General features: G+C 36.6%; 1 protein-coding gene across 1 annotated transcript in view; it reads right to left on the minus strand.

Annotated features, from left to right (window-relative positions):
• Window positions 1-16,383, minus strand: part of ROPN1 (rhophilin associated tail protein 1) — a 36,045-nt gene extending 19,662 nt beyond the window's left edge. Inside the window, exon 1 of the mRNA XM_033088117.1 lies at window positions 16,230-16,383. The gene's annotated coding sequence lies outside the window, so the exon portion shown is untranslated. The remainder of the gene's footprint in view (window positions 1-16,229) is intronic.
• Window positions 16,384-16,607: the final 224 nt, after the last annotated feature.

A 16,607-nucleotide genomic window follows, 5' to 3' on the forward strand; every position in this document is an offset into this window, starting at 1 on the left:
ATTGATATGTTGTAGTCAAAAAAACCTAGAGTCTCCTTTAGTACTTAACATGTTATTTAGTTTCCCACCATAAAAGTATGATTTAGAGCTAAATATAACAATTTTTATTAATATCTAATTATAATTGAATACTTTTTAGAGATTCACAAGACACACAGTAGTCAAAAATATAAAGTTCAGTCCCTTATTAGGCACTATAGTGAGGATTATTTCAAATTTGGATTTGTTGCCCCAATAATTTTTTTTTTCTTTGTCTGCTTAAATGTCTTATTTTCATAGAAAAGTTATCAAATGAAAAAATGGTGGCAGGTAAGTTATGCCAGAGCCTTAACAGAACACATCTATATTATACAGAGTTTCTTAAAAGAGCATTACTTAAAATTTTTGGCCTTAGCAACCCTTTACGTTTTTAAAAGTTACTGAGGACCCTAAAGAACTTTTTAACATGTGGATTCTCTCTACCAATATTTATCATTTCAGAAATTTAAAAATACTTATTTTTTTAAAGTCAAAATAATTTACATGTTAACATAAGTAAGATTTTTATGAAAAATACTATAGTTTCCAGAAACAAGAAATCCATAATGAGAAATGAGACAATGTTTTACATTTTTGCAAATCTTTTAATGTCTGACTCAACAGAAGAAAGTGAGATAGATTCTCAAATCTGCTTTGTAGTCAATCTGTTCTGATATCACACATCATGTAGCTTCTGGAAAACTTCATTGTATGCTCTTAAGAAAAAGTGAGAAAGACATATAATGTCTTAGTATTATTACAAAAATAGTTTTAACTTCATGGACTCTTACCCCACAAAGTCTCAAGGATCCTCAGAAGTCCCTCAACCATGCTTTGAAAACCGCTGTTTTATGAAACCATTTACAACAGTGTTTATAGCTACAACAGTAGTTTACATCAGATTGGGTTCAAAAAGCTAATTAAAAGGTCACATAATTAAGAACTAAAGTCAAACATGTCTCTTACAATTATAGAATCACTCGTTTCACCAACCTGCCTGGGAAATGACCATGTTTGAGACCAAATGAAGTAAAGGAAATATAAAAAGGGCTACTCTGGAATAAAACTATTAGAAGATGCAATGATGACACTTTCCACAAGACTAATTAATCAGAGCATTGGCCTGCAGAGCGATTAAGCTACACACGTTAGTAATAATGTTCAGTTAACAGCACTAGTTAGAATCCCTGGAGATGGAATGCTTGGAAGAATATTGTTTTTACCAAAAATTATCAAAACAAACAAACAAAACCTAATCAGGGTGAGGTATTTGGAGTAGTGACTAAATACTTTAAAACAAGTAAGATTTTCTGGATTATACAAGTACGACCGTTTCTGTACTGGAAGGAAAGCTGTGATGACAGGAAGCTGGGAAGGTTTGACTTCATGTCTGTTCTCCATGTTCTGAACACCTGAGATGCAAGGAAGACATTGTTTTGTCCACAAAGAACTCTCTTCTATATGTTCACCTGTAGATGTAAATTCTACAATAAACGATGTTACTAATAAAATCCAAGCCACTATGCTTCTGTTGGTCTGTTTTCAGCTTTATGTAAAGAAACAGTCTGATGTTTCCTACCAAGTTACCTATCAAAATAAAAGGTGTTTTTGTTCCTAGAGGTTCGGAGCTAAAAGAGGAATTTTTTAAAATGTCATTGATCCTTAATGCAGAGTTGTTGAGGAGAGTTTATTGTCTTCAGAAAATTGGCTTACTTGACCTTTTTGAGTACCAGAATGAATTTAATCAAAATTGCAAGGACTATGTGAAACTATAGTACAGTATACCAACAATGCTCATGAATTCAAAGGAAATGTGAGGTTATAAAGTAGTTCAGTGGTAGTGGTGGTGGAGGGGTTAACTGATATTCTAACTTCAATCCTAAAGAAGCCTAGTGGTAAAACATCTGCTAAGTGTCACATTTTTTGGAAATACATGATATAAAAAAGTTCAAGTACATTAGAAATCCATTCAAATTATCACAAGAATTTCAATGAAAGAAAGATCAAATCATCCAAATTCTGGATAATAGTGAGAAAGGAATTTCTGTCAATTGGAGAAAAATCAATAAATACCCTTCTACCACTTGTTAAGACCCATCTGTGAGGCCAACTTTCTTCCTGATGGTGACTAAAAGAATTTCAAGAGAGCATCATTAAAAATTTTTGGTCAGGAACTGCATGTAGTCATTTTAACATAAAACTTAGTCTAAAGCAAACTCATCGTAAGAAAGCAAGCTTGATTTCTCCTTAAAAAGTTTAAAAATGTTTGGAAGTTTTATTCAAATTGAACATTTAATATCTTCACTCTTACTCTGTATTTTAGTTTTATTATAATTATGTGATGTATCTGTTGAATTTTTTTCATGAGCTCCATATAGATCTCCAATACCCTACAGTTTACCCTCATGTGCTTTACAAATAAACTCTGCTGTACAGTGTAGTGGCAAGTACTTCTGTTGAAAAACTTCTAACCTTTTTTTCAATCTTTTAAGACAATGTGTTATAGAAAAGATTCTGGTGGTTATTGAAATCAATTTCTGGTAAAATCTGAGATTTATATAATTTAAAAGGAATGTGCCTTAGAAAGTGAATTGTAAAAAAAAAAAAAAACTGGCTGTTAAGGGAACGATTGATTAGCTTCTAATTTAAATAACTCAAGTGTTGATTAGAAGCCAGGAAGAAAGTTTGAGATAAATTAGCAAAGCAGATAAACTTTTGATTGCAGAGAGATTTTGATTGCAGAGTTCACAGAATATCACACAGGCCAAAAGCACCTGTTACTTTCCAAAGAAAATGGGAGGCAAGAGAAAAAAAATAGGAACATCTAGCTAACCATTAACTTTCCTACTGAGGCAGCATGGTAAAGCAGTGTAACTTTGTATTAGTTTATAAATAGGAGCTGGGATTCTCTCATGAGTATTAAAGTTGCTTGCTGGGGTTGGTAGAGGCAGGGGTCTTTAAGATTTGATACTTATAAAACACCAAAGTGCAAACAAGTTTTAAGATGGTCATGTGATTCGCAGATTGTAAGATTGCTGATAAACTGTCAGTCTGAAAGAACCAGAAAAGTAGGCATATATCAAAGTTCGGCTTCATCTAATTGGCAATCACATTTGGACCCAGGTTATTCTGTAGGTCTTGCTCTATGTTTATTTTATATAACTGTAACAACATAATAGTCATCTTTAAGATATCATCCAGTGCAGCACACTCCAACCTTGCATCACCTCTGCTCTGCAGCTCCTTTGCTCTTGCTTCTTCAGTGAACTTTGCCATCCCCCACGCCCTGCAACATGATTCTATTTCTTAATCTCCTGTGACTGACTTTCCGCTCAAGCCTGCATCCCACCCAACTACTGTCCTCACTCTCAGGAGATGAAATCATTTCTTACCTGAAATCAAGGGTGTCAGAACAAATTCACACTGCCATCCTTTGCCTGCCTCACTCTATCTCTTTGATCTCATATTCTTCGCTCTACCTCTTGAGCTCTTAAGTCCTTGTCTTGTCCAAGACCTAAGGAATCAGACTTTGACCATCACCTCTTCTACATTCTCCAGAAATTTTTCATCTTTTCTACCTCCATGGCACCTTCTCTTCCATCAAATAGGCACAGTCTGGCCACCTCTTTAAAAAAAAATTTTTTTAAACCTTATTATCTTTCCAAAGTTCTATTTTTCTTTTTCATGGTAAAACTTCCAAGCAACCTACGGATTAACTCCTTTTTTTCTCCACTTGATTCCCCCTTCCTTTAATCCCTTATAAGGCTTCCCATCTTGATGATTGTCCTGAAACTGCTTTCACAAATATAAATATCACCAAAGTTTTGCTGGCTGCAAAATCTAGTGATTTTCCCCATAACACTTATTCTTCTTGACTTCTGTATTGCATTTGAGAAATTTATAACTCTCTCACGAAACACCTTGCTCCATTAAATAATGGTTATAGAGTCTTGCTTGTCCTAACTCTGTGCTGTTCCTTTTTCATTTTTGTTCTTTTTTGTCTCCATAATCACTTTGTAGAAGTATTTTTTTTAAAGCTTAGTCCCTGGCTGTTTGTTTTATAAGCTATATATTTTTTCTCTCAAATAGTTGTTATAAATTTGGGTAAATGTTCCATGTGTATCTGAAAAGAATGTTTACTCTGCAGTTGTTGAGTTTAATGTTCTATATGTCTCAAGAGGTTTAATTATGTAGTTCAAATCTTCTATATTCTCACTTACTTTTTTTGCCTGCTCATTCTATCACTTACTGAGAGAGCTGTATTAAAATCTCCGTCTATGAGGTGGTTTTGTCTATTTCTTTTTTTAGTTCTTTCCATTTTTGCTTGATAAATTTTCAAGCTCTGTTACTAGGTGTGTACATATTTAAGATTTAAAAAAATCTTCCTATTGAATTAACCCTTTTATCATAATGAAATGCCCCTTTTTATGTCTAGTTTTACTTGTCTTAAAGTCAACTTGGTTTGCCAGCTTTCTTTTGTTTAACTTTTGCAAGGTATACTTTTTTCCAAACTTTCCTTTCAAATTTTTTGTGTCCTTTTGTTCAAATGTGTCTTTTGTAAACTGCTTTAGAAAAATACACTCTGAAAATTTTGTCTGTCCATTGGATCATTTAGTCCATTTACATTTAATGTTTTTTTTAATCATTTTGTTTTCTGTCATCTGTTTATTCTTTTCTTGCCTTTTAAAAGCAATTAAATATTTTTTACTATTTAATTTTTCTCCTCTATTAACTTTTTAGTTATATATTATTTTATTATTCTTTTACCAATTACCCAAAAGTTTATGACTTGCATCCTTAATTTATTAAGTCTACCCTAATACTTTTACTTCATGAATAATGAAAGTACCTTATAACAATTTATTTATTTATTATTTTTATTTTTTAACATTTTTTTATTAGTTTCAGGTGTACAAAACAATGTAATAGAACAATTTAACTCAATATCCTTCTCTCACCCTTTGTACAATTGTTACGTTTATTTTATTTCTACATACATTATTGTGATATATGAAATTATTATTTTAAATAGTCAATATTAAATTATTTTATCTACTTATTTAAGCGCATGTATTCTCCTTTTCTAATGGTCAGCATAAATTCCCTACTTCTCTCTGGGATCATTTTCTTTCAGCCTGAAGAACTCTAATGCTTTTAATAGGTTTGCTGGGGAAGAAATCTGTCTGTTTTTGTTTATGTGAAATGTATTATTGTGCCCTTCTTTTTAAAATGACACATTCACTGAGTATAGAATTTCTAGGTTAGCATCTAATTCCTTTCAACACTTTAAGTATGTAATTCCCATTGTCTTTTGATCTCCATAGTTTGTTAAAAATAAGCCAAATGTATTTTTGTTGCTCCTTTGGAGGTAATGTTTCTTTTCTCCTCTGGTTTTATGACTTTCTCTTTCTCTTTGATTTTCATTACTTTGATTAATTATGACATGCCCAGGTGTTCCTGGTTAGGGCTTGCTGAGCTTCTTGGATTTGTAGGTTGATGTATTTCATCAGTTTTGGAAAGTTCTTGAAATTACTCTCCAAATATTGACTCTACCCTTACATTTTGGGACTCCATCCTCTCTCTCTTTAACCTTCTGGGACTCTAATTATATCTGTTTTAGACCATACGCTCTGTTATTTTCCCCATTTTTTCCATCTGTAATTCAGTTTGGATATTTTCCATAGACCTGTCTTTGAGTTCACTAATCATGTTTTCTGCTGTCCAGACTGATGTTAAATCCATTCACTGAATTCTTAATTTCAGATATTGTGTTTTTTGTTCTAGAATATCAGGAGTTTTTAATAGATGCAATTTCTGTGTTGAAATTCTCCATTTTTTCCATTTATGCATCTGTTCCATTGATTTTTCCTGAACATAATATTTGTAGTTATTTCAGAGTCAATGTCTGATAACTCCACTGGTTGAAACTACCTGTGGATCTGCTCTCTGATATCTTTTTCCTCTTGATTCTAGACACATTTTTCTGCTTCTATGTATGCCCAGTGTTTTTTAATTATATGTCAGATTGTAAAAAACTAAAGTGTGTTTGGGTGCCTCACATTTCTAACCTGTCATGCCAGTGCTGACTGACTATATCCCAATGAAGTTTCTCTGCAAGGGCCAAGTACAATCCTGAATCCACATCCAAATGTGGCAAATATCCCCAGGGAAGAAAATGGCTTGTGACCATCAGCTGACCTTGGAAGGGCTCTGTATCCTTCTGAAATTTTAATCTAGTCCTCATTGTTTCTAAACCTCTCTGATGTCTTTACAATGCTTTTAAAAATGATTTTTCTAGCTTTTTTTCGTTGTTGCAGTGGGAGCTTTGAGCACCTGTAATCTATTATATTCTAGCTGGAGGTAGAGGCTTTTTGGTGGGGCATTTAGGCACAGTTCTATGGTGATGACTCCCAAATCTCCAGTTGTAAACTCTCGACCATGCCACAGCCATATCTACCAGTTCCCCTTTCCCATAAAAGCATCCAAAACCAACTTCTTTCACTCTTTCAATGCGTTAGTCTGGTATATTATGGCCATTTTGATTCATCCTTCTCTTTCATTTCCCACTTCAGTCCTGATGAACTTTTAAAAAAATCTGTCAAGAAAGTAAAAAGGAATCCCCCCCCCCTTTTTTTTTGGAAAGGCTTAATTTGATTTACAATATCTTCAATTTACAAATGAGAGATTTGAAGTGAAGTAATTGGCACAAGACAGCAGTTTATGTTGAAGCTGAACCAAGAACTCAGGTCTCCTTCATTGTTCTTTCCACATTATACCATACTACCCCTCTCTGAATAAGGCAATTACACATAATGGGTTTTCTCTTGGACAACCCCAGCTTCAAATATTATAATATGTATGATGGTCCCCATAAATCATTGAAATATCCTGGATATTCCCATTTGCATCACGAAAAGTACATTTTTAGAACCTTGAAATAGAACAAAAATGATTTGTCAGAATATATCCTAATTTTTTGTCCTGGAAATGTGGTCATTGGCTTTTTAACCATATTCCATACAGTTGCAAAGAATGAAAGCATACCCAGCAGAAAACAGGATTAAAACACTCATTGCACATTTATTATCTCATTTAATCCTTACAACAATCTATGGGTAGGTAGGTTTGAATATTATAATCATTTTCTCAATGTCAGAAAATTGAGACTTAGTTTTCCCAGATAAAATGTCTTAACCACTCATATTATCACATCGCTCTCAAAATCCTTAAGTGGATTTTCATTTCTTTTCTCATCAAAATGATTCCCTGTCTGACTTTCAAGCTCTCCACAATTTATCTTATTCATATTATCTTCCCTCTCCAACTTTATTTCACAGAAGTCTGGTTCTTTTTCTACCCTGGGCCAATTCGTGACCAAGCCAATCCAGCATTTGGATGCCAAAAGCAATATTACTAAGAGCAGTCCTACCTGACCTTCTCCTGTTTTTGAGTAGTAGCTTTTGGCTCTATTATTAGAAATTTTCCTCAAATTGTTTATATATTATGCTAGTACCACCTCTTGGAGGTCATGAGTTCCATATGTTTAGTATTTAGCAAGTGAACAATTACCAATTACCTCTAACTTAGCCATGCTCTTATTTCAAACATTTCCCCATGTTCATATCATGGTCCACAAGGCCAGGGCTACCATTTACAGACTGCCATGTTAACAGATGTGTGTCACGTCCCTTGACTTTGTGATCTGGCCTACAAATCTGGGCTCACCGTAACCTTTTCTTTCATAACTATATGGCAGTCTTTCTTTTTTTAATCTTCAGAGTGAGCTTTCAGAATATTCCCACATCATTTTCAACTTTCACTTGTTCTCTCTACTTCTGATTTCATTATAGCATTCCTGTGATCCAGGGATTCAAAGTATAAAAGGACTCTGAGGGATGAATACATCAGAGTTTTCAATATAAGACCAGGGCTATGTTTCTGTCCTGTTTCCTTTACCATTCCTGATGATGTTCAACATTGTACCTGTCTTTTCCAACACAAAAACACTGCACTGCTGTCCTTCAGAGATCCACTAGGGCAGATTAAGCTCTAGCTAAGAAGAAGCACTCTTAACAATGAGGCAGGAGACCAGGATTCTGGACCTGGGCCTATTGCTGACGCATTATGTGATCCTGGGCAAATAATTAATAAAATCTGTGTGTCAGGACTAGTGCTGGATATGGGGATATAGAATTACATGAGTCACACACCCTGCCCTAAGAGAGCTCAGAGGCAAGTAGAAGAGACTGATAGGAAAATCAGTAATTAAAACAGCGTATGATAAGTGTCAAGAAGTCTGAAGTAGATATAGGTAAACAGATACTCCTCGATGAGACAGCTAACTCATCTGGAGGTAGGAGAAGGAGGTCAGAAAACATTTTCCAAAGGGTTACGATATTTGAACACAGATTTGGGGAAGCCTGTTTGTTCATTGCTGTATCCCCGGCCCCCAGAGCAGTGTCAGTTACAGAGTAGGTTCTTACTTAGCAACTGTTTATCAATGAGAGCAAGGAGGAAATTCTTTGTGGCTAGGACTACTTAGATAAAGGTGTGGAGGTGTCAGAGGACATGGTGAATTTAGGAAACTGAGTAATTATGGAGTAGACAAAGGGGGAGTGGTTGGGCCTAAGGCTGGAAATGTAGCCCAAGACCAGAATATAAAAGGGCCGGTATGCCATGGGAAGTCTTTCGAATTTCATATGAAATGCGATCGGGAGCCACTAGAGGATTTAAGCACTAGAGCCTGACAATGAGACTTTATCGCTAGCGTGATGCTCCTGTTATCAATTTATTGCCTCTCTGCTCCACATTCACCCTTCATTGCCTCCTCAGCAAAAACAGAACTAGGCCCTTAAAATATTTTTCCTTTGTCAGATGGCATAATGTTCAGCTTCCTCAACGGAGGTCCCTGGAGAGATACTGGAGGAGGAAGGGGTCAAGGTGGCTAGTCAAGCATGTATCTTTTTAGTGAAAGGTTTTAAGCCAGCTCTATTGTTCTTGTGCATCTAGGTTAATACCTTTGAAATACCAGAAGTAATACCCCTCGAAGGGGGTATGAACCCTCAAGAGAGCACATAATCTTGTTAACTAACTTGCCATCCAATCCCCGCCTTGCTTTCTCCAGTCTTCCTTATGTTCCCTCCTTAATTTCAAACGTATAAAACAAGCTGCAAAACTGTTATTCTCTGGAGTATTTGAGATCTTGCTCCCTGGCATTTTTGTCAGTTTGATTCAAATAAAGTCTTATAAAAATTCTCTACAGGTTTGATGTTTCTTTCTGCGACACAATGAACTGTGGTCACACCCTCTGCAACAAGCTCCTGGGAGGTTGTCTCTTTTTTGGATGGTCTATCTGAAGGGTCATGGTTGTTTCTTTATGTCTGTGATTCCTGTATACTTTTTAAAAAAGATTTTTATTTAAAATATAGCTAACGTACAATATTATATAAGTTTCAGGGGCACACCATAGTTGTTCAACATTTATAGACCTAAAGAAGTGATCATGATAAGTCCAGCAGCCATCTGACACCGTACCAGCTATCACAATATTATTGACTATATTGCCCGTGCTGCATCCCTAGGACTCATTTGTTTTACACCTGAAAATCTGGACCACTTATTGCCCTCACCTCCTCTCCTTTTTAATTTTTAAATTACAATTGACATTCAATATTATTTCAGGTGTACAGCATAGTGGTTAGACATTTATATAATAGGAGAAGTGATCCCCCTGACTAGTACCCACCTGGCACTATACATAGTTATTACCATATTATTGACTATATTCCTTATGCTGTAATTTATATCCCCATGACTATTTTGTGGCTACCAATTTGTGCTTCTTAATCCCTTCACTTTTTTCACCCTGCCTCCCAACCCTCTCCCATTTATTACCCCAATAAATCTAGTACCCATGTGACACCATACATAGATATTGACTATATTATTGACTATATACAATGTTATTGACTATATTCCTTATGTTATACCCATGACTACTTTGTAACAACTAATTTGTATTTCTTAATCCCTTCCCCTTTTTTCACCCACACTCCCAACACTCCTCCATCTGGCAACCATCAAAATGTTCTCTGTATCTATGAATTTGTTTTTGTTTTGTTTATTTATTTTGTTCTTTAGATTCCACATATAAGCAAAATCAGATTCCATCTGTCTTTCTCTGTCTCATGCCCCGCTCAGCAAAATATCTTCCAGGTCCATCCATGCCATCGCAGATCGCAAGAACCCATTCCCTTTCATAGCTGAGCCATATTCCATCGTATATATGTTCCACCTCCTCTTTATCTATTCTTCCATCGACAGACACCCAGGCTGCTTCCACATTTTGGCCATTGTAAATAATGTTGCAATGAACATATGGATGAACATGTCCCCTCAAAGTAGCATTTGGGTTTCTTCGGATAAATACCCAGAAGTGGGATTACTGGGTCCTTCTTTGACTCTTGTTTTTCTCCCTTTGTTTCTTTGCCTTTGCTTCAAAGTCTATTTTGTCTGGTATAGATATGGCTACTCCGACTTTTTTGTTGTTGTTTCCATTTTACTGAAATATCTTTTTCTATCTCTTTATGTCTGTGTGTGTCTTTCAATCTGAAGTGATTCTCTTGCAGGCAGTATATGTAAGGGTTTTGTTTTCTTATCCATTCAGCCCTCCTATGTCTTTTAATTGGAGCATTTTATCCATTTACATTGAAAGTAATTGTTGATAGCTTTGTTCATCAAAATGTTCTCTGTATCTATGTATTCATAATTATGATTTTTTCCACCCATTTTAAAGATGTCCCTCTAACATTCCTTGTAATACTGGTTTGGTGGTGATGAACTCCTTTAGCTTTTTCTTGTCTGGGAAACTATCCATCCTCTGATTTTAAATGATAGCCTTGCAGGGTAAATTACCCTTGGTTTTTGGTCCTTGCTTTTCATCACGTTGAATATTTTGTGCCAGTTCCTCTGGCCTGTAAAGTTTCTGTTGAGAAATCATCTGACAGTCTTATGGGAGCTCCCTTATAAGTTACTAGTTGCCTTTCTCTTGCTGCTTTTAGGATTCTCTCTTTGTCTTTAACCTTTGACATTTTAATTATAATGTATTTTGGTGTGGGCCTGTTTGGGTTCATCTTGTTTGGGACTCTTTGTGCTTCCTGGGCTTGTATTTCTATTTCTTTCACCAGGTTAGGAAAGTTTTCTGTCATTTCTTCAAATAGGTTCTCAATCCTTTGCTTTCTCTCTTCTCCTTCTGGTACCCCTATGATGCAAATGTTGTTATGACTGACGTTGTCCCAGAGATCTCTTAAATTATCCTCATTTTTTAAAATTATTTATTTATTTTTGCTGTTCCAATTGGGAATTTCTGCTACTTTGTCTTCCAAATTGATTCGATCCTCTGCTTCATCTAGTCTGCTGGTGATTCCTTCTAGTGCATTCTTCATTTCAGTTATCTTATTCTTCACTTCTGACTGGTTCATTTTTATGGTGTCAATATCCTTTTTTATGCTTGTTATCTTTTTGTTGAAATTCTCATAACTATTGTCTTGAACTCTGTCTCTTGTAGGTTGCTTGCCTTGATTTCATTTAGTTATTTTTCTGTAGTTTTCTTCTATGCTTTTATTTGGAACGTTTTTTTGTGTCCTCATTTTTGCTGCCTTTTTGTGTTTGTTTCTATGTATGAGGGAGATCTGCTATGTCTCCCAGTCTTGGCCAGGTAGCCTTATGTAGTAGGCGCCCTGGCACAGTCTCCCTGGTCACCTGCTCTGGGTGCTCCAGGAGTGTTCCTTATGTGGGTTGTGTGCGCCCTCCTGTTATAGTTGAGCCTTGGTTGCTATTGGCACGTCAGTAGGTGGGATTCACCCTCAGGCTGATTGGCTGTGGGTATGGCCATGTCCACAGCTTATGGGCTGCTGTGCAGGGGGCTTACCACAATGAGTGGGTCACCCCAGCAGGCTCTGGTGCCTGTTGAGACTACCCTTTGAAATAGATGACCAGGTAGATGGTGGCACCACAGTAAAAATGGAGAACACTGAAGGAGGGGCAGGTCAAATTCTCCACTCAAGTTCCCCTATACTCTCGGGAGTTCCATGTACTTTTGTTTCTTTGTGAATTATAGTTGACATTCATTATTAGTTTGTATTAGTTTCAGGTGTATAGCTTAGTGATTAGACATTTATATAATTCAAGAAGTGATCCCCCAATAAGTTTAGTACCCACCTGGCATCATACATAGTTATTACAATATTATTGACTATATTCCCTATACTGTAATTTACATCCCCATGACTATTTTGTAACTATCAATTTGTACTTCCTCTTTTTCACCAAGTCCACTGAACCCCTTCTATCTGGCAACCATTAGTTTGTTCTCTGTATCTATGAATCTGCTTATTTGGCTTGTTTATTTTGTTCTTTATACTCCACATATAAGCGAAATATGATATTTGTCTTTCTCTAACTTATTTTACTTAGTGCAATACCCTCTAGGTCAATCCCTCTTGTCACAAATGGTAAGATTTCATTCTTTTATATGGCAGAGTAATATTCCATTGTATATATGTACTACATCTTCTTTATCCAATTGTCTACTGATGGGCACTTAGGTTGCTTCCACAACTTGGCTATTGTAAATAATGCTGCAATGAACATAGAGATGCATCATATATCTTTTTGAATCAGTGTTTTGGATTTCTTTGGATAAATACCCAGAAGTGAAATTGCTGGATCATGGGTAGTTCTACTTTTAATTTTTTGAAAAACCTCTATACTGTTTTCAATAATGGCTGCACCATTTTGCAATCCCACCAACATTGCATGAGGGTTTCCTTTTCTCCACATCCTCGCTAACACTTGCTATTTGTTTATTTATTGATAATAGCCATTTTGACAGGTGTGAGGTGATAGCTCATGGTGGTTTAATTTGCATTTCTCTGATGATTAGTGCTTGATTGAGCATACTTTCATATATCTATAAGTCATGTGTATGTCCTCTTTGGAGAAATGTCTATTAAGGTCCTCTACCCATATTTTAATTGGATTTTTTTTTTTTTTTGGTGTTAAGTTTTATGAGTTCTTTATAAATTTTGGATATTGACCCCTTATAGGATGTTTCATTGGCAAATATCTTCTCGTATTCAGTAGATTGTCTTTTAATTTTGTTGATGGTTTCCTTTGCTGTGCAAAAACTTTTTAGTTTGATAAAAATCCCATTTTATTTATTTTTTCTTTTGTTCCTCTTGCCTGAGGAGATATATCAGAAAAAATATTATTAAGAACAATGTCAGAGTTTACTGCCTATGTTTTCTTCTAGGAGTTTTATTGTTTTAGGTCTTACATTTAAGTCTCTAATCCATTTTGAGTATATTCTTGTATATGGTGTAAGAAGGTGGTCTAGTTTCTTTTTCTTTCTTTTTTTTTTCTTTTTGCATGTACCTGTCCAGTTTCCCCAACATTACTTACTGAATATACTGTCTTCACCCCATTGTATATTCTTGCCTCCTTTGTCATAGATTGACCATATCTGCATGGATTTATTTCCCGGCTCTCTATCCTGTTCCATTGATCTATGTTTCTGTTTTTATGCCAGTACTATACTGTTTTGATTACTATGGCCTTGCAGTATAGTTTGACATCAGGTAGTGGGATTCCTCCAACTTTGTTCTTCTTTCTCAAGATTGCTGTGGCTATTTGGGGTCTTTTGTGGTTCCATATAAATTTGAGGATTATTTGTTCTAGTTCTGACACCTACTAGGACCCCAGTTTTGCTATAGTTAACGGACAATTATGTTGGAGTGATCTATTAGAGGCTCATACCTTTTAAAAAATAATCTGAATGATATAATATTTAAGTCTCTACCGTGTTTATTTGAAAATGATATTATAATCATCAAAGAACTCTGAGATTCCAAAAACATTTATATATTTTGTGTAAACATTAAAGTTAATAAACATGTATACAGATGCTAAAAAAGTGCAACCAATTTCTTAATATTAATTTCGTATCTTGCTACTTCACTGAATTCATTTATTAGTTGTAATAGTTTTTTGGTAGAATATTTATGGTTCTCTCTCTATAGCATCATGTCATCTGCAAATAATGATAGTTTTATTTCTTCCTTTCCAAGTTAGATGCCTTTTATTTCTTTTTCTTGTCTGACTGCTCTGGTTAGGACTTCCAGTACTATGTTGAATAAAAGTGGTGAAAGTGGACATCCTTGTCTTGTTCCTGATCTTAAGGAAAACACTTTTAGCTTTCCCCATTGAGTGTGATGTTAGCTGTGTGTTTGTCATAGATTGCCTTTATTATGTTGAGGTGTGTTCCCACTATTCATACTTTGCTGAGAGTTTTTATCCTAAATGGATGCTGGATTTGTCAAATGCTTTTTCTGTATCTATTAATATGACCATATGATTTTTTTTCATTTTGTTTATGTGGTTTATCACACTAATTGATTTGCAGATTTTGAACCAAACTTGCATCCCAAGAATAAATCCTACTTGATCACAGTATATAATATTTTTAATGTATTGCTTAATTGGGTTTGCTAATATTTTGTTTAAGATTTTAGCATGTATGTTTATCAAGGATATTGGTCTATAATTTTCTTTTTTTGTGATGTCTTTGTCTAGTTTTGGAATCAGGGTAATGGCGGCTTCATAAAATAAGCTTGGGAGCTTTCACTCCTATTGAATGTTTTTGGGAATAGTTTAAGAAAGATTTGTGTTAATCCTTCTTTGAATGTTTGGTAAAATTTACCTGTGAAACCATCTGGTCCAAGACTTTTGTTTATTTGGAGTTTTTTGACTACTGATTTGATTTCATTAGTAGTAATAGGTCAGTTCAGATCTTCTGTTTCTTCTTGATTTAATCTTGGAAGATTATATGTTCCTAGGAATTTATCCACTTATTGTAGATTGTCCAATTTTTTGGCATATTCCATGTACTTTTAAGCCACAGAGACTTAGAACCATAGGCTCCTTAGTTTGGAGAGGCTGCAAAGCCCAACTTTTCTGTGTTTGAGTAATATGGACCATTTGTTCACATCAGATAAAAGAAGTGGGGAAAGGTCCATTCTACCTTAACATTCTAGATTCCAATATTTTGTAAAATTCTTTTCCATTCTTAAAGCTCTCAGTATAGTAGACCTTCCTCAATTATCCATTTGAGCTCCCTCCCCCCCAGCTCTTAAAATTCAACAGATTTCCTCTTTTTGAAACCCACATCCCTCCCAACGTGGAATTCTGGCCAACACATACATGCTGAGTGCTGAAGAATATAGATCTAATCAAATATGGAATATAGATTTGTTTCTGAAATTTCTCATTTGGTTTTACTGGTGTGGGCTAAACAGGCCTCCGGTTATATGAGAGTTTCCAGCTACACAAATGAAAGGCTCCAGACACCAGGATCTCAGAGGCAGTTTCTATGAAGAGGTCTTAGAACCCAGGACCAGGCAACTGTATGTACTTGTCTGGGTTTGGAATAGGTGGTGGTAGGTTTGGGACACAAGGTTAGCCTTGCTTGGAATGCACTCCCCGCCTTTTCACAGGTTCTTCAGATCTCAGCTCCGCTTTCCCTGAGTTCTCTGTCAGTTCCACTGCCCCTTCTCAGAGCACCACTTACCCAACTCTCCTTGGCAACACTTGGCTTCAAGTTTACATTATTTGCATGATTCTTTGATTAACACCTTGCCTCCCCCCATGAGCTGTAAACTTGAGGGCAGGGCCAGTCAATTTCTGCTCAGTATAGAATCCCCAATGCCTAGCGGGGTGCCTGGAATACAGTCAGTGCTCAACAGATATTAGGAAAATCAATCAATGATGGCAGTTTATGAAGTGCTAGTCATGGCCACTGGTCCTGATGACAATCCTCCCCATAGGTATTCTTATAGCCACGTTACAGATGAAAAAGCAGAGGTTTGGCTAGTCAGTGGGGGCTCTGATCCCACATTCTGTTGTTTCCAAATCACTGTCCTCTATGTAAGAAATCATAAAACAGTTCTGGGTACAAAATATACATATGGTATGGGCAGAGCGCAATAATCATCCGTGGTCATGTTCCCTTACAGATCACTGTCCTCTCCTCTTGCTCTGTGAACAGGGATTCAGAATCCAGGTGGGCTCATGGCAGGACTCTTCCCTCCGACCTGTGCAGCCCTCTGGGAGCTCACAGGGTTCCCCTCCCTCCACTTCCCCTTCGGGGTTGCTACCTGAAGCTCGCTCCCAAACGAGCTGTCTGGCACCAGGTGACAACTCGCGCCCGGCCTCAGGCGAGAAGTGTGGAGAAAGATCCAGAGGCACTATTCACACGCGGCAAGCAGCAAAACTTGGGCTTGGGCGGGGAAAAAGGGCGGTACCGGCGGCGGCCCGGAGCGACAGCAGAGGCGGGGCGAGGCCACGCTTTGTTAGCGTTTAACCTTAGCCTGGCAACCCCGGCGCAGCTGCACCCTGGCAACCGCGTTGCAGGAGCCCGGTGCTACGTCACAGAGCCGCGGCCCCGCCCTCCCCGCCCGCCCGTATCACCCCGCCGTTCCCCGCTCGGCCACTACCTCCCACCGCGTCTAGGTTACTAGTGTCCCGCCAAGGCG

This window comes from Rhinolophus ferrumequinum, chromosome 2, assembly GCF_004115265.2.
Source record: "Rhinolophus ferrumequinum isolate MPI-CBG mRhiFer1 chromosome 2, mRhiFer1_v1.p, whole genome shotgun sequence".
NCBI lineage: Eukaryota > Metazoa > Chordata > Mammalia > Chiroptera > Rhinolophidae > Rhinolophus > Rhinolophus ferrumequinum.